Source organism: Symphalangus syndactylus, chromosome 7, assembly GCF_028878055.3.
Source record: "Symphalangus syndactylus isolate Jambi chromosome 7, NHGRI_mSymSyn1-v2.1_pri, whole genome shotgun sequence".
In the NCBI taxonomy this organism is placed as follows: domain Eukaryota; kingdom Metazoa; phylum Chordata; class Mammalia; order Primates; family Hylobatidae; genus Symphalangus; species Symphalangus syndactylus.
In genome coordinates this window covers 26706754-26723189 of record NC_072429.2, presented here as the reverse complement: position 1 = coordinate 26723189, position 16436 = coordinate 26706754, and the positions used below count along the sequence as shown (strand labels likewise).

The following is a 16436-nucleotide window of genomic DNA, read 5'->3' as shown; positions in this document are numbered from 1 at the left end:
TACAAAGAGCCAGCATACACCAGGTATTATTCCAGCACCTGAACGCTTTTTTTCCAAAATTCTTTGTTAGTTTGGCTACCACAAACCAACAACTTACAGCAAATACTTAAAAACATAAAAAGGAAAGGCTTTTTTTTACCTACGGTAAGACAAGATTAGGTCTCGGATAGCCCAAAAAGGAAAGGTACCCTCCTATTGTATCAGACTGCACAGAAAGTTGCTTTCTCCATTCTAACTTCTGGTAATCAAGTGTTTGCTTCCTGACTACTTAACTCAAAGTAACTTTAAGCATTTAACCCTTTCTTACACAGTACATAGGTGCTCATTAACCACTTTTTCAAAAGATGACAGGACAAAAGAGGTCCTTCTTGTGTTTTAATGTAGAACCAACATAAACAATGTGACTTATTTGATGTGATACCACTACTTGCATTAACAATAACATTTTCTAACTCGTAAGAAGGCATAATTTTGTTCCCGTCACACATTCACATTTCAGTAGCTGAATGAAGAGAAGTGCCCTTCCTCTTATTGATTTATAAAATTTATAGAGACAGTGCCTCACTCTGTCACTCAGGCTGGAACGCAGTGGTGCGATCATGGATCGCTGCAGCATCAACCTCCTGAACTCAAGCAATCCTCTCATCTCAGCCTCCCGAGTAGCTGGGACTACAGGCACCTGCCACCATGCCCGGCTCCCTTCCTTTTATTAGGACTAACTAAACCATACTTATCTTAATGTTTGAGGTGAAGTTTCACAGCTGTCTTTTATCAACTGTTTGTATCCTCTAAACTCATTTTTGCATGTGTAAAATGAAACACTATTTCCGACCTTAAAGGATTCAGATAAAGATCAATAGGTCAATACACAGCAGCCATTTTCCTTGGCTAATATTTACTTTATTTAATTTGCTTCATGTAAGTGATTTAATCTTATTTTCAAACTAATAACTTACAGCCTGATGCAGTGGCTGACGTCTGTAATCCTAACACTTTGGGAGGGTGAGGTGGGCAAATTGCTTGAGCCCAGGAGTTTGAGACCAGCCTGCGCAACATAGGAAGACTCCGCCTCCCTACAAGCAGGAAAAATTAGCCTGGTGTGGGGTTATGTACCTGTGATCCCAGCTACTTGGGAGGCTGAGGTGGGAGGATTGCTTGAGCCTGGGAGGTCAAGGCTTCAGTGAGCCATGTTCGCGCTATCGCACTCCAGCCTGAGCAATTGAGTAAGCCTTTGCCTCAAAAAAAAAAAAAAAAAAAAAAAAAAAAAAAAAAAAAAAAAAAAAAAAAGGCCAGGCGCAGTGGCTCTCGCCTGTAATCCCAAAACTTTGGAAGGCCTGAGGTCAGGAGTTCGAGACCAGCCTGGCAAACATGGTGAAACCCCGTCTCTACTAAAAATACAAAAATTAGCTGGGTGTGGTGGTACGCACCTGTAGTCCCAACTACTAGGGAGGCTGAGGCAGAATCGCTTGAACCTGGGAGGTAGAGGTCGCAGTGAGCCGAGATCGCACCACTGCACTCCAGCCTAGCAACAGAGAGAGACTCCGTCTCAAATAAAATAAAATAAAAATAAATAAAACAAATACAAAAACAAAAAACACCTAATAATTTACTAGAGGTTTTTTTTTGGGGGGGGGGGGGCGGTTGTTTTGTTTTTTTGAGACAGACTCTCACTGTCGCCCAGGCGGGAGTGCAGTGGCACAATCTCGGCTCACTGCAACCACCGCCTCCTGGGTTCAAGCTATTCTCATGCCTCAGCCACCTGAGTAGCTAGGATTACAGGTGCGTGCCATCATGCCTGGCTAATTTTTATATTTTTAGTAAATGGGGTTTCACCATGTTGGCCAAGCTGGTTTTGAACTTCTGGCCTGAAGTAATCCACCAGCCTCAGCCTCCCAAAGTGCTGGGATTACAGGCGTGAGCCACTGCAACCAGCCAGTTTTGCTAGAGTTTAGGCTCCTTCCCATATCTTTAATTTATACTCTCAATGCAAGTATGGCCCAGCCAATTACTTTATAGCTGTTTATATCAAGTAATGGAATCTGATATGTTTATCTTTATGAAGTGCAGTAAGAATGTTAATATTTCATAACTGGATTGTTTTTATTCTCTGCTGTTCCCACATAAGCATACAAAATACCCAAGCGTTAAATGCTTTTAATAACATAGGGAAGAAGCACCTAATTGTGTAATGATGAGTGAAAACTACAAAAAGGGGGAAAAAGGGGAAATAAAACTGTAATTGTGTGTGGGTAGTGAATGCCTGGCAAAGTGGAAAAATATTTCAAAATAATAATAAAACATCCTCAAAGGACCAAAAAGATAAATCACTTTAAGAAGAAATGGGGATCACATGTCTATGTCTTTGCTTCATTTCAGTAACCATGCTGTCATCCCTACACAGATAACACCTAGGGCAGTGTTACCAAACTAAGGATGGGGACATTAATTTTGAAATCAATTTCGGGGTCACACTATCATTAAAATAAAATCAGAGTTGAGAGTGTAAGTAAATATCTGTAACTGCAATGAATCTGTTTCATACATGTATATAAGAATATATGGATTCAGAAGTAAAATAGATTTCTAAGTAGGCTAAAATGTTTGAGAAACACTAACCTATGAAACTATAAACTAATAAGAATATAAAGTAGAAACAAAACTATGGTCCCTTAAAAACCCTAATTTCTCCTAGCCTGACCAACATGGTGAAACCCCGTCTCTACTAAAAATACAAAAATCAGCCAGGTGTGGTGGTGCACGCCTGTAATCCCAGTTACTCGGGAGGCTGAGGTTGCAGTGAGCTGAGATCACGCCACTGCACTCCAGCAATCCAGCCTGGGTGACAGGGCGAGACTCCATCTTAAAAAGAAAAAGAAAAAGAAAAAAAAACCCTAATTCTTCAAGTACAGTCTGTGAAAAAATACATCACAACTCCTCAGAGTGTTTGCAGTGGAAATTCCTAAGCCCTGCCCAAAACATAAATCATAAAACTTTCCTATAGTAGAACTGGAATCTGATATTTTAGCAAGCACTTTTGCTTTAGCTTTTTCTAAGGGAAGACATTTATGTCTCATGTGAATACTCACCAAGATTTTATTGAACAAGTGTTTAAGTGAAAGGCTAACTGCTATTCCTTGCTTTAAGTTTTCCAAAATAACTTTCTACAAATACTCCCAAGAGTTGAGTAATAATATATCCTACCCGCCTTGTGCAGCATAAAGGCATGTGTTAACGTATTAGTGACTCCTAACCCTTATCCACTTTCAGTCTTTAACCACTACCCAAAGATTCTAAACTAAAACGATTCAGGTATTATAACTTAATTAAAAATACTGCAACTGTCTGCAAATCTGCAATTCTTTGAAAATAAAACTTTCTGTGAATCTGTAATTCTATTCAAAAAAAAAAAATTTCTTTTTAATAGAGACGTGGTCTCCCTATGTTGCCCAGAGTAGTCTTGAACTCCAGGGCTCAAGCCATCGGCCTGCCTTCCATAGTGCTGGGATTAGAGGTGTGAGCCACCACAGTCGGCCTCAAAACTCTTTTAAAATAAATATCTTCTTAATAATTTAGGAGTAAGTGCCAAAAAAAAATTTTTTTTTTTTTTGGAGACAGAGTCCACTCTGTTGCCCAGGCTAGAGCGCAGTGGCCTGATTTCAGCTCACTGCAACCTCCACCTCCCGGGTTCAAGCAATTCTCAGGCCTTGGCCTCCCAAGTGGGTGTGTGCCACCATGCCCCGCTAATTTTTGTATTTTTAGTAGAGATGGAGTTTCGCCATGTTGGCCAGGCTGGTCTCAAACTCTTGGCCTCAACTGATCTGCCCTCCTTGGCCTCCCAAAGTATTAGGATTACAGGCGTGAGCCACCGCACCTGGCCAGTGCCAAAATTTTAAGGGGGAAGAACACTAGGGTTTAATAGTTACTTTGTGTTGCCGGGCATGGTGGCTCACACCTGTATTCCCAGCACTTTGGGAGGCCAAGGCAGGCAGATCACCTGAGCTCAGGAGTTCGAGACCAGCCTAGCTAACGTGGTGAAACCCCATCTCTACTAAAAATACGAAAATGAGCAAGGCATGGTGGCGCACACCTATAGTCCCAGCTACTGGGGAGGCTCAGGCAGGAGAACGGCTTAAGCCTGGGAGACGGTGGTTGCAGTGAGTCAAAATATCACACCACTGCACACACTCCAGCCTGGGAGACAAGAGTGAGACTCCGTTCTCAAAAAAATAATAATAAAAATAAATAAATAAAAATTAGCTAGGCATGGTGGCACATGCCTGTAGTCACAGCTACTTAGGAGGCTGAGGTGGGAGGATCGCTTGAGCCATGATTGGACCACTGCACTCCAGCCTGGATGACAGAGACCCTGTCTCAAAAACAAAACAAAAAAAGGCCAGGAGCAGGAATGGTGGTTCATGCCTATAATCCCTGCACTTTGGGAGGCCAAGACAGGAGGATAGCTTCAGGCCAGGACTTCACGACCAGCCTGGTCAACATAGCCAGATGGTGTCTCTACAGAAAAAGGAAAAAGAAAAAAATAGTAATACCCAGATTCATTTTATTTTGAGCCAATGATTTTAGAAACTACCTTGCCTTACAAACAGCAGCAGACTAAATCACAGAAGAGGTAAAACTGAAGCAAGCTTATTGTGGTTCATATTTCATCTCTTTGTGAGACTGGTTACGATGTCAAAGTTCAACCTGAGAAAAAATGAAATAGCTAAATGCAAAAGAAAATTTTACCACAAAAAGTAAAAAATGGAATTACAATACAATCCAGCAATTCCACTTCTGGGTACATATCCAAAAGAATTGAAAGCAGGATCTCAAAGAGCTATTAGCCAAAAAGGTGGAAGGTGGAAGCAACCCAAGTGTCTACTGACATACGAAAGGACAAAGTGTGAGCTAGACAGAGATATACAGATATACAAATATATTATACAAAATAATAGTTTCAGTCTTAAAAAGGATGAAATCATAGGCCGGGTGTGGTGGCTCACACCTGTAATCCCAGCACTCTGGGAGCCTGAAGCAGGCAGATTGCTTGAGGCCAGGAGTTCAAGACCAGCCTGGCCAACATGGTGAAACCCTGTCTCTACTAAAAATACAAAAATTAGCGGGGGCATGGTGGTGCATGCCTGTAATCCCAGCTACTTGGGAAGCTGAGGCACAAAAATTGTGTGAACCCAGGAGACAGAGGTTGCAGTGAGATCATGCCACTGCACTCTAGCCAGGGTGACAGTGAGACTCCGTCTCTAAAAAAAAAAAATCATGGCACATGCTACATGAATGAGTCTTGAGGACATTAAGTAAGCCTATCATAAAAAGATATTGCATGAATCCACTTACATGAAAAGTATCTAAAGTAGTCAAATTCACAGAAGCAGAAAGTAGAATGGTTGATAGGAGGTGGAGAAGGAGAAATGGGAAGCTGTTGCTTAAAAACTATTGAATTTTAGTTTTGCAAGATGAAAAACTTCCGGAGATCTGTTTCACAACAATGTGAATGTGCTTAACACTACTGAACTGTATCCTTAATGGTTAAAATACATTTTGTTATTTTTTTTTTTACAATTTCAAAACACTTTTAAAAATGTGCATCTAAGACAAGCATGCCCATAGTCCAAAGTATTTAGGAGGCTAAAACAGAAGCATCACTTGAGCCGGAGTTCGAGGCCATCCTGGGCAACACAAAAAGAACCACTATAAAAAACAAAAACAAACAAATAAAACGCGTGGCGGGCCATGGTGGCTCATGCCTGTAATCCCAGCACTTTGGGAGGCCAAGACAGGTGATCACCTGAGGTCAGGAATTCGAGACCAGCCTGGCCAACATGGCAAAACCCAGTCTCTACTAAACATACAAAAAGCAGCCGGGCATGGTGGCATGCGCCTGTAATGCCAGCTACTTGGGAGACTGAGGCAGGAGAATCACTTGAACCCAGGAGGCAGAGGTTGCAGTGGGCCAAGATCACACCATTGCCCTCCAGCCTGGGCAATAAGAGTGAAACTTGGTGTCAAAAAAAAAAAAAATGCAGCCAGGTGTAATGGCTCATGCCTGTAATCCCAGCACTTTGGGAGGTCAAGGCAGGTGGATCACCTGAGGTCAGGAGTTCAAGACCAGCCTGGCCAGCATGGTGAAATCCCATCTCTACTAAAAATACAAAAAATTACCCAGGGGTGGTGACAGACACCTGTAATCCCAGCTACTTGGGAGGCTGAGGCAGGAGAATCATTTGAACCTGGGAGGTGAGTTTACAGATCACGCCACTGCACTCCAGCCTGGGCAACCAGGCAAGACTCCATCTCAAAAAAAAAAAAAAAAAAAAAAAAAATGCAGCCAGGCATGGTGGCTCAAGCCTATAATACTAGCTACTCAAGAGGCTGATCACTTGAGGCCAGGAGTTTAAGTCCAGCCTGGGCAACATAGCGAGACCTGATCTCATAATTAAGTAAAAAATTAAAATATGAAACAATGAAAAAAATGTATATCTAGCTAAATATAGAGGGGAAAGTTTTATGAGAAGCAGTACATTGGTAAAGAATTATTAGTGCAAGGGAAACAGTAATTACACAGCAGAGAAACAGGACAACGCCCTAACTTGAGGGAGAATCAAAGTACACACTGCCAATGAGGGCACATGGCTATCATGTGCCTGCAGATGTGCTGTTCCGAGAACACAACATTGCCTGCATAACCTAAACCTCTCAGGAGTAAATATCAGGCAAATCCAAATTGAGGAACAGTCCTTATTACATAATTGCTACATAATTATATTGCAAGTAAATGTAATACATAATCATTTACTACAGGAGAAAAAACACATTGAAGGAAATTTTTATTGGAAAAATTGAAGAAATAATGAAACATGAGATACAAAGTAAAGTACTCTATCAATGTTTCTTTAATTTGAAAACTATACTGTGGCTATAGTTTTCCTTTGATCTTAGAAAAGAAATGCTCAAGCATAAGTAACGGAGAATGATGTCTTCAACTCAGTCTCAAACAGTTCAGGAAACAAATTTATTTACATAGAGAATGACAAATTAAGTGTGGCAAAATGTTACAAATGAGTGACTCTAGAAAGAGTTCACAAGAATTCTCTGCTGTTTCAAATTATCTAAAAATAAGAAGCTAAAAAAGTGTTTTTTTAAAGCATGAATTCAGTTTACTTAGTTCCACCAATACTTCTATGCAAAGAAAGCACACAAAAAGGAAAATCTATCCAACTTAAGTGGTAAAAGCCAGCAAATTCACCTCAATTATCACTAAGCATAAATCTATATGAAACATATTGAGACTCCTATCTCTTAAAAATAAAATGTTTAAAAAACAAGTATGCTAACTGGTCTGATAGTATAAAACTGTCTCAGCCCTAGGACACAGCTTCAGTAGGTGAGACCAGAATGTACCAGTCAATGCCAAATGAGGTTACAGTCTTCGGAAGGAAAGAAATCACCGTGGATTAGTGATCAGGAAATGGGCTTTGCAGGGAATGGGACCTAGAAAGGCTCAAGCAGATTAAGTGAAGAGCAAAACAGGGAGTGGTAAATGGTGAAGACTAGTTATCCATTCTGAATATTATTAAGGATTCAGAGGCTTACATAAGCAATAAAATAAAGGTGATCCATCTGGCACAAAAAGAGGAGGGCACGTTGGTGAGTGTGTCTGAGTGGAGAGGGCTGCCAGTTTAAGGGTGTGATAGACGGAGAATAACCAGTCTCTTAATAAGAAGGCTGGCTGGGAGCAGTAGCTCACGCCTGTAATGTCAACACTCTGGGAGGCCGACGTGGGTGGATCACTTGAGACCAGGAGTTCAAGACCAGCCTGGCCAACGTGGTGAAACCCCACCTCTACTACAAACACAAAAAAATTAGCCGGGCCTGGTGGTGTGCGTCCATAATCCCATCTACTCAGGAGGCTGAGCCAGGGGAATCGCGTGAACCTGGGAGGTGGAGGTTGCAGTGACCTGGGATGCACACTCCAGCCTGGGCAACAGAGTGAGACTCTTTCTTTTTTCATTTTTTTTTTTTTTTTTTTTTTTGAGACAAAGAGGAGACTGGCTGAGAATGATAGCAATGGCTCATGCCTATAATCCTAGCACTTTAGGAGGTTGAGGCCAGGAATTTTGAGATCAGCCTAGGCCACATAGGGAGACCCTGCCTCTACAAAAAATTAGCTGAGTGTAATGACACACGCCTGTGGTCCCGGCTACTTGGGAGGCTGAGGTGAAAGGATCACTTGAGCCCAGAAGGTTAAGCCTGAAGTGAGCCATGATGGCATACTGTACTCCAGGCTGGATGACAGAGCAAGACCTTGCCTCAAAATAAAAAAAAAAAAAAAAAAAAAGGACAGAGAGAGAGGCTAGTGAAGTCTTCTGTCTAGTGATGTGATTAAATGTGTCTAAATTACTTTGTTAAAAACGTGGCCAGGCACGGTGGCTCACACCTGTAATCCTAGCACTTTGGGAGGCCAAGGCGGGTGGATCACCTGAGGTCAGGAGTTCAAGGCCAACATGGCAAAACCCCGTTTCTACTAAAAATACAAAAAAACTAACCAGGCGTGATGGTGGATGCCTGTAATCCCAGCTACTCATGAGGCTGGCGCAGGAGAATTGCCTGAACCCGGGAGGCGGGGTTTGCAGTGAGCCAAGATCGTGCCATTGCATTCCAGCCTGGGCGACACAGTGAGACTCCCTCTCAAAAAAAAAACAAAAAAAACAAAACAAAACAAAACAAAACAAAAAACAAAACAAAAACTTAAAGCACAGCTATTCTCATCTGATCCCATCATTTTAAAATTAATAAGAACACAAAAATAATTCCCTTTCCCTTACATTCTCAAATATGAGCCCTTTTCAATAATGTTTAGAAAGTATACTGGTGGCCAGGCCTTGTGGCTCATGCCTGTAATCCACGCACTTCTGGAGGCCAAAGCAGGAGAATCGTTTGAGCCTAGGTGTTCAAGACATTGTTGTTACTAAAAATAAAACAATTTGCTAAAAATAAAACAATTAGCCAGGTGTGGAGGCAAAGGCTTGTAGTCCCTGCTATTCAGAAGGCTGAGGCAGGAGGATCACTTGAGACCAGGAGTTCAAGGCTGCAGTAAGCTATGATCATGCCAGTGCACTCCAGCCTGGGCAACAGAGACCCTGTCTCTAAGGCAAAAAAAAACAAAAAAAAAAAAAGGCTGGGTGTGGTGGCTCACAGCTGTAATCCCAGCATTTTGGGAGGCTGAGGCAAGCGGATCACAAGGTCAGGAGATGGAGACCATCCTGGCTAACATGGTGAAACCCTGTCTCTACCAAAAATACAAAAAATTAGCCGGGCGTGGTGGCGGGCGCCTGTAGTCCCAGCTACTCGGGAGGCTGAGGCAGGAGAATCGCCTGAACCCGGGAGGCAGAGGTTGCAGTGAGCCAAGATCACTTCACTGCACTCCAGCCTGGTGACAGAGCGAGACTCCATCTCAAAAAAAAAAAAAGAACAAAAATGGAAAAAAGAAAGCAAGCATGCCAGAAGGGGCTATAGGGACAAAACTTACCTACTAAAAGACTATAACAATTTCCTCATAAGCCATCAGCCCCAGGTGCTAATGAAAGAAAAACATTAAGAGACACCCCCACCCTCCACTGTGCAAGCAACTGTTAACCTCATTCCCTAGTAAAATTCTGTCATTCTTCCAAATTAAAAGGAGAAAGTAGGCCAGGTGTGGAGGCTCACACCTGTAATCACAGCACTTTGGGAGGCCGAAGCGGGCAGATCATGAGGTCAGGAGATCGAGACCATCCTGGTCAACATGGTGAAACTCTGTCTCTACTAAAAATACAAAAATTAGCTGGGTGTGGTGGCACATGCCTGGAATCAAAGCTACTCGGGAGGCTCAGGCAAGAGAATCACTTGAACCCAGGAGGTGGAGGTTGCAGTGAGCCGAGACCGCGCCACTGCACTCCAGGCTGGCGACAGTGAGACTCCATCTCAAAAAACAGAAACAGGCTGGGTGCGATGGCTCACACCTGTAATCCCAGCACTTTAGGAGGCTGAGGTGGGTGGATCACGAGGTCAGCAGATGGAGACCATCCTGGCTTACACGGTGAGACCATCCTGGCTTACACGGTGAGACCATCCTGGCTTACACGGTGAGACCATCCTGGCTTACACGGTGAAACCCTGTCTCTACCAAAAAATACAAAAAAATACAAAAAATTAGCCGGGTGTGGTGGTGGGCACCTGCAGTCCTAGCTACTCGGGAGGCTGAGGCAGGAGAATGGCGTGAATCAGGGAGGCGGAGCTTGCACTGAGCCGAGATCTCACCACTGCACTCCAGCCTGGGTGACAGAGTAAGACTCCATCTCAAAGCAAAAAAAAAAAAAAAAAAAAGGGAGGCTGGGTGTGGTGGCTCTCGCCTGTAATCCCGGTACTTTGGGAGGCTGAGGCGGGCGGGTCACAAGGTCAGGATATTGAGACCATCCTGGCTAACACGGTGAAACCCCGTCTCTACTAAAAATACCAAAAAAAAAAAAAATTATCCGGGCATGGTGGCGGGCGTCTGTAGTAACCAGGAGACTGAGGTAAGAGAATGGCATGAACCCAGGAGGCAGAGCTTGCAGTGAGATCGCGCCACTGCACTCCAGCCTGGGCAACAGAGCAAGACTCCGTCTCAAAAAAAAAAAAAAATAAATAAAGGAAAGTAATACTTCACAGGTATTATCTGAAACTTCTACAGATCCTTTCAAAGCATTTTAAAGATGCTCCTATTATACCGTAGGCCACAGTACAACAGGGTGCAGGTTCAGTGGATATTCAAAAGCAAACCCATGTTAAGTGACTTCAAAAGCTACTGTCAGGACAGGCACAGTGGCTAACGCCTGTGATCCCAGCACTTTGGCAGGCCAAGGCAAGAGGATCACTTGAGGTCAGGAGTTCGAGACCAGCCTGGCCAATATGGTAAAACTCCGTCTCTACTGAAAATACAAAAAAATTAGCCAGGCGTGGTGGTGCACACCTGCAGTCCCAGCTACTCAGGAGGCTGAGGCAGGAGAATCACTTGACCCCAGGAGGTGGAGGTTGCGGTGAGCCAAGATCATGCCACTGCACTCCAGCCTGGGCAACCAGGTGAGACTCCGTCTCAAAAAAATAAAGAAAAAGAAGAAACTACTGTCACATTCATCCTATTATAGTTCTTCCACTTAGCACCTACTTCATAAAAGTAATAATAGTTTGGCCAGGCACAGTGGCTCACACCTGTAATCCCAGCACTTTGGGAGGCCAAAGCAGGCGGATCACCTGAGGTTGGGAGTTTGAGACCAGCCTGACCAACATGGAGAAACATACAAAATTAGCTGGGCATGGTGGCGCATGCCTGTAATCCCAGCTACTCAGGAGACTGAGGCAGGAGAATCACTTGAACCCAGGAGGCGGAGGTTGCAGTGAGCCAAGATCATGCCATTGCACTCCAGCCTGGGCAACAAGAGCGAAGCTCCGTCTCAAAAAAAAAAAAAGTAGTAATAGTTAATACTTATATAGCACTTACTATATACAAGGCACTATTGTTAAATGTGTAGTTACATTAATTGATTTAATCACCACAGTAAAGTACTATTACTATCCCTATTTTATAACTGAAGAAACTAAAGCACAGAAAAGGAAAGTGACCCCCTAGTGGCTCTTCCAGTAGAGCCAGTACATGTATCCAGGAAGTGGCCCAAAGTCAGGTTCTTAACCACTGTCTCCCCTCATTTCATTAAGTTACTTAACTTCTCCATCAAGACACTGAGGGAGATAACAGGCCCGCATGCTCTTTTCTGTCCTGAAGTGGTAGACAGGCTTCAGAATTCACAATTTTTCTGGTTTCCAGAAGATAATAAGCATGCCATTATCAAGCATTTAATATTTCAGCATTGAAATAAAATGAAAGCATACTCACACTAAATGAATGGATAAATAGGTAAAAGAGCCTTACATCACTGCAGGTCAGGTTAGGTTTTGTCACCAAAAAGGTAACAAAAGAAGTCCAGTTTTCTGAGCTTTTTGTATTTTCGAATTGCAGTCAACAATCACGATAGAATTTTCAGCAAGATTAAGTAAGAATACATACACGAGTGCTTATACCGTAGGGTCTAGTACACAGTAAGTGGGCAAAATATATGGTAGCTATTATTATATTAAAAATAAAATGTATTTGATTTTATTTACTGTATGTCATTGGATAATTTTTTAATTAAAAGCTCCAAGTATTACAAGGGCAGTCTGCAGAGTACTCAAATACATGGGGGGTGGGAGGGAAGATGACTTTAGCAATATTAAAAACAGTGTCTTATAAAATCAACTGGTGTGGAGAAAGGCTGAAAAAATAAAGATCTTTCTGACCATAAGAAATTACTCAATCTTGGCCGGGCACAGTGGCTCACGCCTATAACTGCAGCACTTTGGGAGGCCCAGGCAAGCAGATCACTTGAGGCCAGGAGTTCAAGACCAGTCTGGCCAACACGGTGAAACCCCATCTCTACTAAAAATACAAAGAAATTAGCCAGATGCAGTGGTGCACACCTGTAATCTCAGCTACTCGGGAAGCTGACACACAAGAATCACTTGAACTCAGGACGCAGTGAGCCAAGATTGTGCCACTGTGCTCCAGCCTGGGCAACAGCGCAAGATTGTCTCAATAAAAGAAAAAAAAATTACTCAATCTTTAGCCTCGATCTCCTGACCTCGTGATCCGCCCACCTCGGCCTCCCAAAGTGCTGGGATTACAGGCGTGAGCCACCGTGCCCAGCCACAAAATATTTTTAGGATCAGACAAATCTTGATTTCATTTTTGTATTAATACATCACTTACAGCAACATACTTGACATTTTCCAAATAAATTAAATGCCGGCATAAAATAATCTTTTTTATGGGAGACCAAGGTGGGAGGATCACCTGAGGTCAGGAGTTCGAGACCAGCCTGGCCAACATGGTGAAACCCCATCTCCATTAAAAATACAAAAAAACTAGCCGGGCATGGTGGCACACGTCTGTAGTCCCAGCTGCTTGGCAGGCGGTGGCAGGAGAATCGCTTGAACTCGGGAGGCAGAGGTTACAGTGAGCCGAGATCACACCACTGCACTCCAGACTGGGTGACAGAATGAGACGCCATCTCAAAAAAAAAAAAAAAAATTCCTCAAAGAAAGGTTACCTAACAACTTATTTTAGTCTGAAATCCTTTTCAAATTCAGTCATCCAGCACTTACTAAACACTGACCTGTACTTAACAGGCTTCAAAGCTGACAATTTGTACTTCCTCTTATGAACAAGCAGGTTTCACTACTGCCAGATCCAAGCCAATCAAGGCAAAACAGCATGTTATCTAATTTAAGACCCAGGACCATGTAGAAGAAATGATTTCCAAAAATGTCCAAAGTTCACTATATTGAACTGAAGAGCAATTAATGTTTACAGCAAATAGCTGTTGCCTAGGTAAGTGAGGAACAGAGAACTCTTATTTCTAACTGCCAGGTTAACTCCCCAGCAAAACCATAAACTAAGTGGTATGGCAAAATATAGTTAAGTACATTTTAATTAGAACAAGGTTTTCAAACCCCGGATAATTGTGTATCATTCAAAAAGGCATCTTGAACATATCTACTATTATCTACCATTTACAATTTTAGGCAATTTTGCTTAAGTAACCTCTGAGCCTTGCTGTCTATCTATGAAATGGGGATTAATAGAATTTACTTCAGCAGATTTGCCAGAGTTAAATGAAACAATGTAAACAAAGTATTTGGCACAGGACTTAGCACAGAAATTGAAAATACATAGTAGCTACTATAAAATACAGAAAGTAAAACTTGGCAACCTTCTTAGATTGTAGAAATATGCAAGAAAAAATAAACAAAAATTTAAAACCTCACACATTTAAAAAAACAAGAAACATGCAAAAAAGTGAAATTAAGTATTATAGGGATTATGAGTTTTAAAAGGCTAAAATCCACTATTCTATAGTAAGCCAATTACATAAAATTGGTTCAAGGTAAAGAAATGAAAATTATGGACTGCTTAAACTTAAACTTATAGATTCAGGAAATCATTTGCAAGACTAATTACCAGCTCCACAATAAGGATTTAGATCAGCCACCCAAGTTGCCCATCCCCACATATGATACATTGCTTAGTTTGTAATTATGTCTCATTGTTAACTAACCATTAACTTTTTTTTTTTTGAGACAGAGTCTCACTCTTTCACCCAGGCTGGAGTGCAGTGGGGAGATCTCAGCTCACTGCAACCTTCACCTCCCGGGCTCAAGTGATTCTCATGTCTCAGCCTCCCAATTACAGGTGCACACCACCAGGCCCGACTAATTTTTTTGTATTTTTTGTAGATACGGGGCTTCACCATGTTGGCCAGGCTGGTCTCAAACTCCTGGCCTCAGATGAGCCACCCACCTTGGCCTCCCAAAGTGCTGGGATTACAGGCATGAGCCACCATGACCGGCCTTAACCAGTAACCTTTAAAACAGGCTTAACAAATTGATTGTTCTATTAAATACTTTGGCAAACTATCCCCTAAAAATCAGTTATCTCCAAATATGGTCCAAGAATCTTCTGTATCAGAATCACTTTGTTTAAAATGCAAAATGATGGAATGAAGCTCAGAAATCTACGCACACTTGTTTTGACAACCACTGCCCAAAAGTGTTTAGTAAAGGCATTCTATATTAAATCTACCTAGAATATAACTTAATCTCCAATTACTTTCTTGCAATACCTGCCACTACAACAAGCTTCTGTTCTGGTACTGCGTGTCTGAATTTACTCAAGAATTTAGGGAAAACAGGGTAAATAAATACCAGGAAATAATGATGCACTTTATAGGCAAAAATAACTACTAACACATCTTTCATTTTTTATCAATATGAAATTAACTCAGCCATTACAGTGAAGATAAGCACATAATATATAAACTCTTTAGTAGTCCCACAGAAAACCTGATCTTAGGAAGATTAGACCTTGTTTCAACAAGAGCTTTACTTTAAAATAGTACACAGTAGAGTACAGTCTTATTTATAGTAAGAGGTTGAAAACCTCATCAGAAACCCCAGTCCAGGCCGGGCGCTGTGGCTCATGCCTGTAATCCCAGCATTTTGGGAGGCCGAGGCCAGGAGTCCAAGAGCAGTGTGGCCAATATGGTGAAACTCTGTCTCTACTAAAAATACAAAAATTAGCCAGAGATGGTGGCAGGCACCTGAAATCCCAGCTACTAGGAAGGCTGAGGCACAAGAATTGTTTGAACGCGGAAGGCGGAGGTTCCAGTGAGCCAAGATCGCACCACTGCACTCTGGCCTGGGCGACAAAAGTGAGACCCATCTCAAAAATAAAAAAAAGGAAACCCTAAGTCCAATAAAACATGCCTAGCATAGTTTGTATATAACACATCTAGTTAGTGTATAAAATATATTTTTAAGTTTTATTTTTAATTCCATAATTTGTTACATGATTTTTTTTTTTTTTTCACTTTTTTTTTTTGCTAGAGTAGCTTCTCCATAGACAGAGCAGGGCTACCCCACAGGCAGAGTGGCCCGGAGGATTCTTTAGACTCAGAATGAAACCAGGTTTAATGCCCAACTAGTAATCACTTCTGAAAAAGATCATATTAATGCAACATGCAATGGAAGAGCTCACTCCCAACACATACTGCACAGTAGTGGGCGTCCTAAAGCTGTGTGGGTCAGGGAGTGACTGGCACTTGCCTCTTCTCTGTTTCACTGTGTAAAGCCTTTATTGACATCTTGGCATATAAGCAGAATAATCACCAAAAAAATATTACTTATAATGTACCACAACACAATCATTCAAACATACTACTTGAGGGCCTAAGTTCTCAACCTGGACACTGTAGTATAAGCTACTGATACCACTACTCACTGCTTCACCAGAATGGCTGTATATTTTTCCCACCAAAAGTAGGGCTATTGCACCATACGTTTCATGGTCTCTGTAAAGAAAAGAAATCATTGTCTTGGTTTATATTTCCTCAAAAAACAAGTAAATTTTCTACAAATTGCTTTTAAGAACTTAGTGAAAACTGAAGTTTCCTAAGGAAATCATCAATTATTTTTAATGCAACAGTACCCCCATGTACACACACACACAGTCGGTATTTGTAAAAATATCAATTCTGAAATACAGCTAGCTACACCCTTTAATACGCATATACCACTAACTTAAAATGCACAAGCATTTTTTTAAGAGATGGGGTCTCAGTATGTTGCCAAGGCTGGTTCAAACTTCAAGGTTCATGTGATCTTCCTGCCTCAATCTCCCAAAGTGCTGGCATTACAGGCAAGAGACCCCATGCCCAGCCACACAAGTTTTTATTTTTTTTCTTCAGATAGAGTCTCACTCTGTCACCCAGGCTGGAGTGCAGTGGCACAATCTCAACTCACTGCAACCTCTG

The 16436-nt window shown here is 42.0% G+C and overlaps 1 protein-coding gene across 21 annotated transcripts in view; it reads right to left on the bottom strand.

The window, feature by feature from the left end:
• Positions 1-16436, bottom strand: part of PWWP2A (PWWP domain containing 2A) — a 74667-nt gene that overhangs the window by 47650 nt on the left and 10581 nt on the right. For 2 of the 21 annotated variants that reach the window (XM_063643133.1, XM_055285410.2), the window contains one exon: positions 15905-15974. The exons of 17 other annotated variants lie outside the window; for them this stretch is intronic. The gene's annotated coding sequence lies outside the window, so the exon portion shown is untranslated. Of the gene's footprint in view, positions 1-1427; positions 1517-10013; positions 10099-15904; positions 15975-16436 lie in introns of those variants that run through there. 2 more of the 21 variants (XM_063643134.1, XM_055285411.2) reach the window with 2 other exon arrangements.